General features: G+C 42.8%; 1 long non-coding RNA gene across 1 annotated transcript; it reads right to left on the reverse strand.

Annotated features, from left to right (window-relative positions):
* Nucleotides 1–553: 553 nt before the first annotated feature.
* Nucleotides 554–5,449, reverse strand: LOC120731030. Its single transcript, XR_005695263.1, has 3 exons — nucleotides 5,148–5,449; nucleotides 4,612–4,765; nucleotides 554–4,226 (listed from the first exon to the last, which is right to left on the reverse strand). It is a non-coding gene; the product is annotated as an uncharacterized LOC120731030 (long non-coding RNA).
* Between the last annotated feature and the right edge of the window lie 7,995 nt (nucleotides 5,450–13,444).

Consider the following 13,444-nt stretch of genomic DNA (forward strand, 5'->3'; position numbering starts at 1 on the left):
CCATCAGGTGAGCTGCAGTCAAATCCTGCTGATGTTGTAGGTGAAGAAATAACTAAAGATATAAGTTTGCGTGTGGCTAATGCTAGCTGCCCACTCACCTAATAACACAGACAATTTCTGCTCTCTGGACTTTTGGCTAAACAGCTGCAAAAAATATAAATTTCACAGAGTAAGCATTTTTCTTCTTGAAGAAGCCACGGGTGGAGCCACTGCATCAAGTGACTTTTATAAATGATTTTTTATAGGTTCCAGATGAACTTTTGCGAAATCTCGCAAAACCTTTCCGTGATCCCGAGTTACTTTTGCGAGATCTTGCAAAATAGACTGCATCCTTTGCAGGTCGCATTTGCAGGCCGAGTCGGTGTATCCTTCGTGACCCGACCTATCCCAGAATTCATAGCGCGGCCCAGCCGATTCGTTTCTAACAATGGCGGCAGCTACTTCTTTTTAATTTTACTCTTATTACAAAATAAACTTTTAAGATATTCTCAGGAATGTAGCTGTGTAAACTTCAAATATCTGCTCGGTTTATCAAGACATCCCATATTTGCAGAAGTGCTCCGACGTTTTCTGAGACGTCTGTTACCCACCGGCTCGAAGCTAACGGGAGGTCGAGGCCCACTACAGCCGGGGGAACACCGCACTCCCAGCACATTGTGCCTCGACCTCCTGATCGGTTTCGAGCTGGCGGCCTCCGAAGGATGCGCCCAAGTTTTGCGAGCGCTCGAAAAAGTTCATCTTCATTTTTTTTCTCCCATGTCCCTTGCGGGGCTCCGTACTCTAAGTGTCAGGGATGTTACAGCAAGACAAACAACTTTATAGCATCGAGGTTTGAAACGAGCAACAGTCACTGCTGACCACCAAAGCTGCTTTTTAAACACGCAGGGAATCAGGATGTGTTAGCAGAATGCTAACGTTTTATTAGGGGTTTGGCTTAAGTGTAAATCATTGTTTTATTGCAGGTCAGGTGTATCACTGATGCCATTTTTGAAACAAAACAAAAAGTAGAGGTAAAATAAAAAAGCTGTATTCACTCATGCTTATGTCATGCAAGCACCAACCACAGCTTATTTCTGTACATCGGGATTAACAGGAAGTGACATAACACCTCACATCAACTTGAATATGACATAACCTCCACATTCCCAGGAATACTGTCTTAATTTTTTTATCCTTACACAGAGTTTGTGTGGGAATCGGTTGAGATTGGATAACAGCATTGGGTCACTAACTAGCCACTGTTAGCTAGTGTTGCTCACTGTTGATTAAGAGAGTGTAAGAGAGGCATTTACTAGTGTGCTGCTTCTAGTGTCACTTGAGTAAAAGCTGTTGATGGACCTCCTTGATCCACGACTTGAAGTCCATCATCTCGGGCCTGCAGCTTTTAGCCGGTCGAAAACATCCCGCCCGAGTAAAAAGGTGATTAAAGTCGGATAAACGTGAGATAGCCATCGCATTCGATTTATTATCTTGAAAAAAGTGCAAAGAACAATCTTGTCACCATACGTCGGCGTTTCTTATTCAAAAGCATTTAATAATGTGACTTCATGCTAAAGATAACAGGCCTAATTACTCTTTTCTGATTATATTTGATTAAGTCTTTCTCTTCACACCCTCAGAAATCACACGATCTCATTGAAGGGGTAATTTCCTACTTCAAAAGCTAATTAAGCCAATCAGAGCACAAAGGACTGGCTGTGGCCGTGACCCAGCATGCACTACATTTAACAACCCAAAATTGCTAACAAAGTTTGTCATTCTCTTTTCTGCAAGGTGATTCGTGCTTTGCTCTCAGTAACTGCACATTCAGGGCAAGCTTTGCATTTTACAGTTTTTAGTGTTTCTGTAAATATCCGTCCATCTCATGAGGCTTGGTCGACTGCGTAGCGTATAAGGTATAAGGCGGCTGTCAGTAGCAACAAAAAAAGAAAAGGTAAGTCAAAATTGAGATGTGCGATCTTGACTGGACACCAGCATCGTGCACTTCTCGCAGCAGCGTGGTGCACTGCAGAGAGCTCCATAAATGAACCGGCCAGGGAAAGCCCCTTTGAACATGCCCAGAATGAGTGGCAGGACACTCTGAACACGACTCCGTCTTCACCGCTGCGGCGGGAACAGTGGAACCCGTACGAAGGGCTCTGATAGGCCCAGTGGGGAGGAGATTGCTCTGCCCCTGATTGGATGATTAGGGGCTGCGGGGGCTCAAATCAGCCGTTTTCAGGAAGAGAGTGGTTTGGTTAAGTGGATTGGCACTGTGTGTGCTCTGTGTGTGCTCTTTGTGATTGTGTGTGCGCCCTTTGTGCTCTGCTTAGGGTTTGGTGCCTATTCCTGTGTTTATATGTGTGAGTCTGTGTGCCTGTATGCGTGTGGGTGTGCGCAGAAGTCAGGGGAAGCTGGGAAGATTAGAAAGGGAAAAGAACAAAGCCGGAGGAGAGGCGTGGTAAGAATAGGTGTGTGTTTGAGAGTTTACCTAATGATAGATGGACGGATAAGACGGGAGGCAGAGGGAACGGTAAATAAGCGTAAGGAGATGGCAATTATATGAAAAGAAAAACAAAAGGAATGAAAGGAGTGTGGTAAGAGTGGTACAGGTGGTTGAACAAAGAACCGTGGTTATTTTAGTCAGCTGGGTACCCATGACAACTGAGGGACTGAGTGTGTGTGTGTTCGCCTCCATTACTAGCTGGGAGGATGCGAACCAGCGTGCAGAGACTTGCTTGTATTTTGCGTGTCGCTCCTGCAGCCTGTGTGTGTCGACTGTTTGCTCTGTTGCGCCTTTTCTTATTTTCTGCATGTGGATTTTTAATATCAAGAGAATCTCTCTACAAAAAAAAACTGCCACTGTGCTCAGCACCAAAACAGGTACGAGACGGGTTACATCACATCAACCGAGGGGATCCTTTTACGCATCCACAAGCACAACCATAAGCTGCTGTTTCTCATTGTAAAGAGTATTCCATTGTATCGTTACGCTGTAGATAAGTCCTAATTATTCTATTCTGATTATATTTGATTAAGCCATTCTCCTCACACTCTAAGAAATTACACAATCTCGCTGAAGGAGTAATTTCCTACTTCAAAAGCTGATTAAGCCAATCAGAGCACAAAGGACCGGCTCTTGTCATGACCCAGCATGCGTGATGTTTAATTATCTAAAATTGCTAACAAAGTTTTAATTTTCTTGTCTTCTCTTTGTGGTGTGCTTCAGAGTTACGTGACCTGATAACACGTTTAATGAAGTCCGGAATGAGCTTTTTAGCAAGCCTTGAAACCTTAATTACAGTTCAGTGATATTTTCTATTGCGCATCACTGTGAGAGATGAAGTCAGCTATAGAATAAATAAAGAAATCAAAAAGAACAATAGAAAAACCAAAAATAAGTAAAATGAGAAGGTTTTTCTATTTCACAGTAACATTCGCCTCCACTCGCTCGGTGTCAACCTGTCGTTTATGTCTATAAAGTTCCCATTTTTTAAAAGAAGGGACATCTTTAGAAGGAAAAAAAATATCTGGACATTTCTTTTTTCTCTTTCAGTTCATGTTGTGGTGATTTGCACTGTTGCCTCACGAGACGCAGGTCCTGGGTTCAAACTCAGGCTGTCAGCTCCAGGTACATCGGCTTCCTCTCGCAGTCCAGAGACTTGCATTAGGTTAATTAGGTCAGGTTAACTGGTGACTGTGTGAGAGTGAGCGGTTGTCTGTCTCCCTGTGTTAGCGCTGAGACAGATCGGTGACCGGTCCACAGTGTGTCCTCACTCCAGCTGGGATAGGCTCCAGCCTCCTGCAACCTTGCAAGTGTAAGAAAATGGATGGCTGGACATATACAATAAAATTTTTCATAATAAAAGATAAAAACAAGTGAGATGAACGTAAACCCTCGACAGCAGTATTATTTTTTATTTGTCATGCAGAACACAACCGTCCCGTCCCTTTGTGTGGCGTTCGCATTGGGAGAAACTCCATAAAACAGGGATCACCGACCACCGCACAGAGCCCAGGCTCCTCTTTCCACAACAAGCTCCACCTGCTGGGAATTGCTTTGTGTCCCACTCGATCCATGCTGGCGCTCACCACAGCCGGATGCTTGCTGAAACACCTTCTTGCCCATGACTTCCCAACCATGTCGGCCCTGTTACACCTTTTATATTTCCATCCGTTTGCTCCGGTCTCAGGTTCTCTTCTTTCTTCCTCTGCTGTTGTTTTCCTCCTTTTTTAAACTCCTGTAGCTAAAAGAATTAATTAAGGTTTGGGTCCATTTTAGCAAAAACTAAATAAGGCTGGATTCTCCAATATTTGATTTTTATATATGAAAGGAAACAACAAGAAAGAGTAGCCAAAAAATGAAGGTAACACCTAAAAATCTGTGTGAAAACAATTTTTCACTTTGGTCTGATTTTGAACAGAGTTTTGTTTCCACTGACCACAGTTATGTGATTTGGTCCTTAACACATTACACTTAACAGCTTCTCCAGACCCCTTCGTGTCTTTCACACATGCTCAGGTGAATCTGCTCTCATCTGTGAAAAGCACAGGGTGCCAATGGTGGACCTGCTAATTCTGGTAAATGCCGGTCGAGCTGAATGGTGCCGGGCAGTGAGCACTGTACCTCACCTGTGGCTTGCTGGAGGTCGTTTTGTATCTCGGGCTGTGCCCATCCTGTTCCCCCTTGAACAAAGGAGGAGACACCGGTCCCGCTGACGGGTTTAGGGTCTTCTATGGCCCTGTCCAGCTCTCCCAGAGTGACCACCTGTCTCCTGAGATTGTGCTGGGAGACACAGCAAACCCTCCTTAGTAGTGACACTGACACAAGCCAGCAGCCAAAAAGACGACTGATCTTATTTACTGACATATTCTGTATTTTTACTTTTACTACTATTTGGGAATCATACTCAGCTCCTTCTGCTTTCCAAGGAATGTTTTGACAGTAACTAATCTAGACTGTACCAAATTATATTTCCATCTTTACCCAAACTTTCCCTTGTTTGTGCATATTCTTAATTTCTCGACAGTTCAGTTTTGTACAGCACAGTCTATTGGAGCGGGCATGCTCTGTTTTGTGTAACTATTTTTAAATCCCAGTAGAAGTGCAACCACATAAGCTGGCGCAATAAATCTTTTGCACGTGAAACCAGAGGAGTTAAACTTACTTAAGATGCAATCAACTTGTCCCAGGTCGCATTCAACTTGTCGTGGCAGTTTCCTTCCACATATGCGCTGGCAACAGCAAAAACATTATAATCCACAAACACCCTTTGCTGATACGATCGGCTGTTAGCACCTCCCATGTTCCTACAAATAAATGTGCAAACTCACGTGTCCGCCATTACCTGCGAAAACCGGAAGTGACGTCATTTTCGTGGGAAACGTAGTTTTTTTCCCCCTACGGTGCCTTTCAAAGGTTTACTGGTGTTTTTAAAAGTTAAAAGAACTCACACTGAACTGTTGGAAACCGTTTATTTTGATGCACGTGCTGTTTGTTTCTCTTCTTTTGCACAAAATATTTATTTTTGTTTTTCCTGCAGTTTATAAAAATTGCTCCATCTCAAAAATGTAACTTTGAAGACACTGTTGGAAATTTGTTTGGTGCAATTTTTTTTGCATTTACAGTTCTGAGGGATAAACCTCTGAAATATGTGTAAAAAAAACAAAACAAAAACAATTTTCAAAAAAATTACTTGTAGTCTATTGCACTTTTATTGCAATTCATGTAGTTACTCTGGGCTTAATGCAAACATACTATTAAAATTTGAGATATAACAGCTGTATTGATATTTAGCAACTTGAAATGCTCCCAGAAATGGGACTACAGTATGTGAAAATATGAAGATAAACTCTGGCGGACTTGGTTCTATGATGGGCTTTAAAGGGTTAATGTGTCTCTCAGTCTATAATTGTCTTCACAAATGTGTTGGAGATACACAACCATGACAGTAACCAGTTATATGTGACGAGGCATTCATCCATTCACTCTACATCTTTTCACTTCTCACTCGTGACCTGATGCTTTAGCAAAATGTTAAAATGTGGATGTAACGATCGCAGGCTACATCATGTTTGTGTGTTTGTGATGGTTTCCTCTCTGCTTTTCTTGTCATTACACATTTCTGTTTCTGTGTAAATGTTTTTCTGCTGTGTGCGTGTGTGTGTGTGTGTTTTCAGCTGTTTGTCCTGTCCTGTTTTATTGCACAGTTTCTTCACAGTAAACATCTGTTCAGTCGTTCTCTCCAGAGGGACAGTGGACCCTCTCTGTATACCTACAACTGTGAATCCACCAGCTAATGAGCCTTTCTGACAGACACACACAAACTCGAGTACAGTCTCGCAGTGCTGTGCGCACATAAATGAGCGTTTACACACAAAAACATCGACTCAAACAGCATGTTTCACACAGAGGCACGCATTTTAAAATAATTGTGTCTAATCCTCTTGAAGATTCAGGAAAAAAACAAACAATTTATGTGGAAAGAAAATATATGTGTATCAGTTTGTGCAAGTTCTGCATCATCAGCACCGTCAAACCAAAACTGCAGCACACTGTGTGTCTTATTAATCACGTGTTTAACAAAGCAGTCGACGCTCTCGAGGGAAGAATGTGTCACTTAATCTGTTCAGCTCTGACGAGTACAGAAAGAAAAGCAGCTACTGGCCCTAACGATGGAAGCTTTTAAGCAGTGTTATTTAACATCAAAATTAGTGCTGATTTGACTGTGAGAAAGACTTTGTTTACTGTTTTCTTGCTGCCTATCACACAGACTCAGCGATCAAAGACGCGGTAACTGCACACTAAAAGTCACGTCTTGGTTAAAACAAGCCGGCAAAGAGTCTGGGCACTGGGTTTGAATGCCTCGCAGGCACCTCCCCGTGGAGCTTTCACGGGATGTCTAACTGGGAAGAGTTCCCAGAACAGACCCAGAACACACTCGGGGGATTTGATGTCCCACTTGGCCTTTAAATTTCTCCACGCAGATGCCGTGGATAGCAAATCTACTGCACTTGCTGCAATTAAGAGCCCGTCCTGAGGAAAAATGGACTGATAAGATAAAGAGGACTGAGACGCGTGCGTAATACTGATGCATTCTTTGAATTAATGCGGTACAAGATGTAAAATCGAGCTGACAATAGCTGGTGGGATCTGTAAATGATGAACGCAGCAACATTTTACTGATGCTTTTCAAGCGGAAAGTAAATGTTGACTCAATATCACGGATGGAAAACATTCGAATTTGGACACGAATAGCAGAAAAAGGCAAATGGACCGCATTTGTAGAGCATTTTTCAAATCTTATTGACCACTCAAAGCACTTTACACTACCAGCCGCATCCACACACATACCCACAGGGCACTTTGATTGTATACACAAAGCACTCTCGCTGTCTACACGTACACATCAGGTAGTTTTTTAAAACCTTTTCAGTGTCTTGCCCAAGGACTCGTCTTCATGTGAGGAGTTGGAAATTGAATCATCGACCTTCATATTAGTGGACAACCCACTCGAATTCCTCACTTGGTGGATTTATAGTTAACAGTTTACTGTAAAAAAACACTTTGAATTGTCGCACAACTCAAACCGTACATGAGTGCTGAGTACTGTATACTGCACCTATAAGACTAAGAGCAGTGGTCCGGTGTAGTAGGGCATGGGTCAATTACAGCAGACCCGCTCAGGCTGAAAATATAGGGCACTCGGACTATTGTAATGCACTTCTATGTGCAGTCATGAAATCTTTATCTAAACTGAAGAATGGGGGAGTTCTGTGGAGAGAAAGCACTGACCCTGTGATGCTTTGCTTTCTGCTTTTAAAACATTTATCTTTCCTGTGTCTTTGTGCAAAGGGAAGCAAATGTTTCAGAGTGCAATCTGGAAATCAGTGCGCTCGGTCCTCCTTAAATATCACGGGACTCAGAAATAGCAAGATATTCTACTAAGACATATACTGCTGCAAGTCCGTGCACTCAGAATTAATCTGGCTGACCTTAAATGTAGAGAAAAAAGTGGGAAAATAAAAGTTTGGTTTCTTTGTTTGATGGCGGAAGAAAAACTAACACGGCTGCTTTCACAACTGCAGATAAGGAATCAAATCAATCCGGCCTTAAAGTGAGAAGTGCTTCCATACGTACTCTCCTCTTTTTGAGTGTACACCTGCTGGCACATTGTCAAGTACAGCTATATGGAGGGCACTGCGAACACATACACTTCTCCAAGCCCTCCAAACGTTTTCAGCCAGCAGGAGGAGAGTGTGTGCTTAGTGCAGCAGATAGTGCTACAATCATAGTTTGATGTCCATGTCCAATTTGAGACAACAGGAAGCGGTCAAAGCTCACTCATTCCTACTTGGAAGTGTGTTAAATGAATTAAATGGCTTCAGACTCATAACAGGAGGTAAACGCAGAGTTAATGATGTAACTTCTACTGAAGCTGAGTGTGTTTCCTGTTGTCACATGACAGTAACACTGGTGTAACACAGGAAATGAGCCAAACTTTAAACAATCCAGAGAATTTGAACATGGAAAATGGGGCTACAGGTGGAGCACATCCCACCTGTTGACATAAAACCTACAGCTAATTAAGAATAATCAGCGAACATTAGGCTCAAACCCAGAACAGTGACAGCACAGTGCTGATGACAGCGCCACTGTGCTTCATGGTCAAATACATTTATCTAAACAGTACACTGCTCTTTAACTGCGAGGTCACTGCTGTCAAAATTGAAATCGCTGGTGTAGCAGTAAAGTTATCCTGCCATCAGAAGATGGTACACCGTGGTTGTAATGGGATGAAGTCAGCAGCAGTTCTCAGGAGCGCTGTGATAGGATGCTGGGCTCTCAGGCCACCATCATGAAGTCTGTGTCTTATTGTGTGGCCAAGGTCAGTCATGATAGTTTCCTGCTGGTGGTCATTTTGCAGCTCTGGCGCTGCTCATCTTGTTCCTCCTTGAACAAAGGAGCAGATACCAGTGCTGCTGATGGGTTTAGGATCTTCTACGGCAGGGGTGGGCAACTCCAGGCCTCGAGGGCCGGTGTCCCTGCAGGTTTTAGATGTGTCCTTGAACCAACACAGCTGATTTAAATGGCTAAATTAGCTCCTGCAGTTCTCCAGAGGCCTGGTAACGAACTAATCATGTGATTCAGGTGTGTTGACCCAAGGTGAGATCTAAAACCTGCAGGACACCGGCCCTCGAGGTCTGGAATTGCCCACCCCTGCTCTACGGCCCGGTAGAGTAACAGCCTGGCTCCTGACACACAGCAAAGCTTCTGGCTGCGGTACACATTGATGTGCCACCCTGGAGGAGCTGAACTACCTGTGCAACCTCTGTAGGGTCCAGTTATCCTGTCTTCCTTCTCTCACTCCAACCAATCACAGCAGATGGCCCCGCCCCTCCCTGAGCCTGGTTCTGCTGGAGGTTTCTTCCTGTTAAAAGGGAGTTGGTCTAATGAATCACTCTGATCAGTCCATAGAACATTAACAGTTTCCTTTTATGTTTTAAGAACTGCAGTTTGCTTCTTTTTAGTTCCAACCTGTTGTAGTAAATCCTCCAGCCTTATGCTGTGTTAATCAGACAGGTAAACATGCACGCCTCCACACTGCAGAGGCGTCGAACGCCGCTGTGCAGCCACGAAGGGTTAAATCAAAATGCCAACTTTTGACTCTCATCATCTCTGAGCTATCAGCAAACCCACGAAATCTGGGAACTAAAGGGTTACGTCTCCCACACATTTATATTAATATTGATATAAATCTATTCAAGTTAAAGCTGCGCACTTTAATTTAGCATTCATATTTCATTTCCAGCTGAAATAGTGTTTAACAGCTATGAGTCGTCCGAAAAGACCCAAATGAAGGACACACGTATGATAATAATAAAAATAAATTTCATTTTAGATGCTTTTCAAAACACTTAAGGTCATCTTTAACAAAACAATAACAACAGACAAGACGTTCTTACAGTGTTTGAAATCACAGAGGCTTCATCTCCACACAGCAGGAGGTAACAGCGCTCTGGTGCTGGACCTCCCATCGCCGGGGTCTTAAACTCTCTGGACAAACGGAGAAGAACAGGAAAATAAACAGAGAAACATACGAGTGTGGACCGCATGCATTAGCACATACCTGTCTGGCTACCTGCATACAAACATTTGAGGCTGTGTGTAAGATTATTTGGGAAGATCAGCCTTTAACTCCATCGAGTACCTTTGATTTTAGGTGGAAAGCTGAATGCATGTCTGCTCCTATATAATATCAGGATCTATTGAAGCAGATTTTTAATCCCCATGCTGTTCGTATTAAATTATGGGTTTTTATATATTTTTGGAAATTTAAAACACCTTGACACTTTCAGGGGCTTGAGAAGACGTGCAATGCTCAGCTAAAAGGTTTGCAGGGAACTTGTTGCATGTTTCCTCAAATCCTTTGTGCTTCTTTTGGCCCTAAGAGAACAAAATTAGACAAACGCTAACATGTGGTAGTGCTTGTTGTGCTGCCACAAAAACAGATCCCACAAAATACACACAGACGGCTGCTACCAGTACAATAAATCCTAATCCTTATACTCACAGTCGTTACACACTTACAGTATGGTCTGTGCACAACTCGCAAAAGAATGTACACAAAATCTGCACAGTGGCTTATATATAATACAGCTCTGGATCCCCACGGACCAGACGGACAAAGCCACAGCACGCCCGTCTGAGCTGTAAGCTGTAATAGAGTGGTTAGGCAGCAAAAGTCAGAAACCCTGCTAAACTGCACAGATTCTGCAAAAACACTCTTCATAATTCTTCGATGCAACACTTCAAATTGTAACTGTCAGACTCTGGGATTCTTCTAAACAGGCTGGTTAGATGTTACACTACTGTGCTTACTAAAAACACGAGTGTAAGATTACTTACACTGACCAGCAGTGCATTCCTGTCCTGTTCATGCTACTCGTGAATAAAAACATTAACTGCAGGTGTGTGAAACTAAATGAGAAGACGGGAATGATGGAAGAACAGAAAGTAGATTAAATCAGAGAGGAAGAAGTGAAACGTCACTGGGAGAGCTGCAGATTGACGCAGACTATTCAACAGTGCCATCTAGTGTTGCAGCTGGGAATAGCCTCGAACTCGGCCTCATTAAATGTACTGGGGCAGAGCAGGGAGCACACAGGAGGAAAAGCACATAACCCCATTTTGGGCACCTTAATAATAGTTGAGGAGACATTGATGGAAATGTACTTTGTAATATAAAGTAATTCTGAAAATTTTCTTTGCTGTTTTTTTCCTCCTCCAGTGTTATTCCATTAGCCGAAATGTGCTCTCTCTACATCCATCACTGATCATTATGGCATCTTAGCGTAATTGCCCTCCCCCTGTTGTGTGTGCGCACACTCGCCGGTCCTGAATGCCAGCAGTAATATCTCAGAGAGAGGAGAGAGAGCGAGAGAGAGAGACATATGCATACCCAGCTCATTTCCACCGCCAATCAAATTACCTGACCCAGCCGCAATACATCACTGCCAAACTGTTTATTAAACAAAAAGCCATGATTAAATTATTAATGACAGAGATTAATTAAGACCCCGCGCAGCACACGTGCACACGCACACAAACGCGGCCTGAAAATACACGCAGGCGGAAAGGCGTGCACGCAAAAATCCATGCACCAGAATGCCCAGGCAGGAGCGCGCACGCACACCAACGCACACACTAACGCACACACGCGCGTAGACAAAAACGCCATCACTCTGTTTCGCACATTTCAAGCACACGATCGCCTGCACAAATACACATTAATGTCCACGGCTGCTTGTGGAAAGAGGGAGCGGGGAAGGGAATAATTTGACGTATAACTTCTTTTTAATGTGCGCAGCAGATACAGTGGACAGTAAACAACATCAACACGAAGTCAACAAACAACATTAACGAGCTCCTTGTCAGCAAACTTTTCTTGATGTTACCACCAGGGTTCGTTTATGGCGGTGCTTATGCTGCTCTAATGGTTTGTTAGGGGGAGCATTTGTTGCTGTTGGGGGGCCCGCTGTGCTTTGCGAGTGTGCGCTTACGTGTGAAGAAGAGGGTTTTGTGTGAGATTGGAGTTCTTACAACGCATTATTTCACAGTCAACATGGCAGCTTTTGTTTATACTTACTGATTCAAGTTTAGAGTCATGCAAATAAAAGATCATTCATGATGCTTGCAGTGATTTTATGTTATTTTTCAGTTGTTGTCCCTTCATTTGCCTTTAAATGCTCACAAAAATGAACAACCTTTAATTTCAGAGGTCAGCGTGATAACATTTACCTGCAGGATGTAGATGTTTCTGCCACCTCACAGGTGAAACTGCTGTAAACCTCTATTTAAAGATTTCTCTCATAATGTCTCTTTATAATGGCAAAGTTCATTATAGCACCTGTTCTTCACACTTATTGCAGCAGCAGTTATAACCGAGTGTTATAATAAATAAAAAAAATCACATACAGAAATAAAACTGTCATGAAATATTTTTACTTGATCTCATTATGCATCTATTTGTCAAACTGTTCTGGAAGTTTATTATTCCACCAGTTAGACACCCTGTATGCTGTTACCAAGGAGACAGCTATCCTTTGTGTTTCGGTTGTGTTAACAAACCTCCAAATGACACGATTGATATAAAACGCAAGAACAAAATATTCCTATTTAAGCAGCAGATCCACACTTCCTTTTCATTTTAATGTTTTTTTACGTCGCTGGATGCAGATGTTTTGCCTTTTCTTGGCAGATTATTCTGCTTCTCGTTGCTGGAGGGAGGTTTTTTTTGCACGGTGCGCACCACTTTACAATCCTCCAAAGGTGTTGAATTGGATTCAAGTCAGAGCGCATACTTGGCCGGGTCAGAGATTTCACATTTTGTTCTTTAGCCCATGAGAGCTACGCAGGTTTTTTGCTATGTTGGGTTCTGGCTTCCTTGTGAAAACATGCTCGTACAATCTTAACAGAGTCGGCCAATCATAATGCACAATTTAGTCATTTCAGTTATAAACATAAAATTGTAACCTGTAATTGTAGTGACATTATAAGAGATGTTTTTGGTTATTAAACTTGTTTTGACAACAGAAAGCATTTTTCCTCCCCAGGGTTATGATACTTCTATGATCATGCTGCAGTTTTCAATAGTTGCAGTATATTGTAAACAATACATCAGGTCACAAGTTATCATCATGACCAATACTAACCTGCACGTTTCTGCACTCATGCAAACCCCCATCGCCGTGCTCCATGTCTCATGGTCGGCACCTTGCTCTGGTGGTCCTCGCCAAACCCTCAACAAACACGGGGTAAGCCCTTTGATCCGAACTGATTCATTTTAGTTGAGTCTGACAGAAGAATGTGTTTATCAGGCTTTTGGTGGTCTTTGCTAAAGTTTCATCTTTGTGCTTTTATGTGAAGAATTGGAGACATTGTCTGAGTTCATGCAGAGTCCTG

Source organism: Simochromis diagramma, unplaced genomic scaffold (assembly GCF_900408965.1).
Source record: "Simochromis diagramma unplaced genomic scaffold, fSimDia1.1 OVJJ01000343.1, whole genome shotgun sequence".
Lineage (NCBI taxonomy): Eukaryota > Metazoa > Chordata > Actinopteri > Cichliformes > Cichlidae > Simochromis > Simochromis diagramma.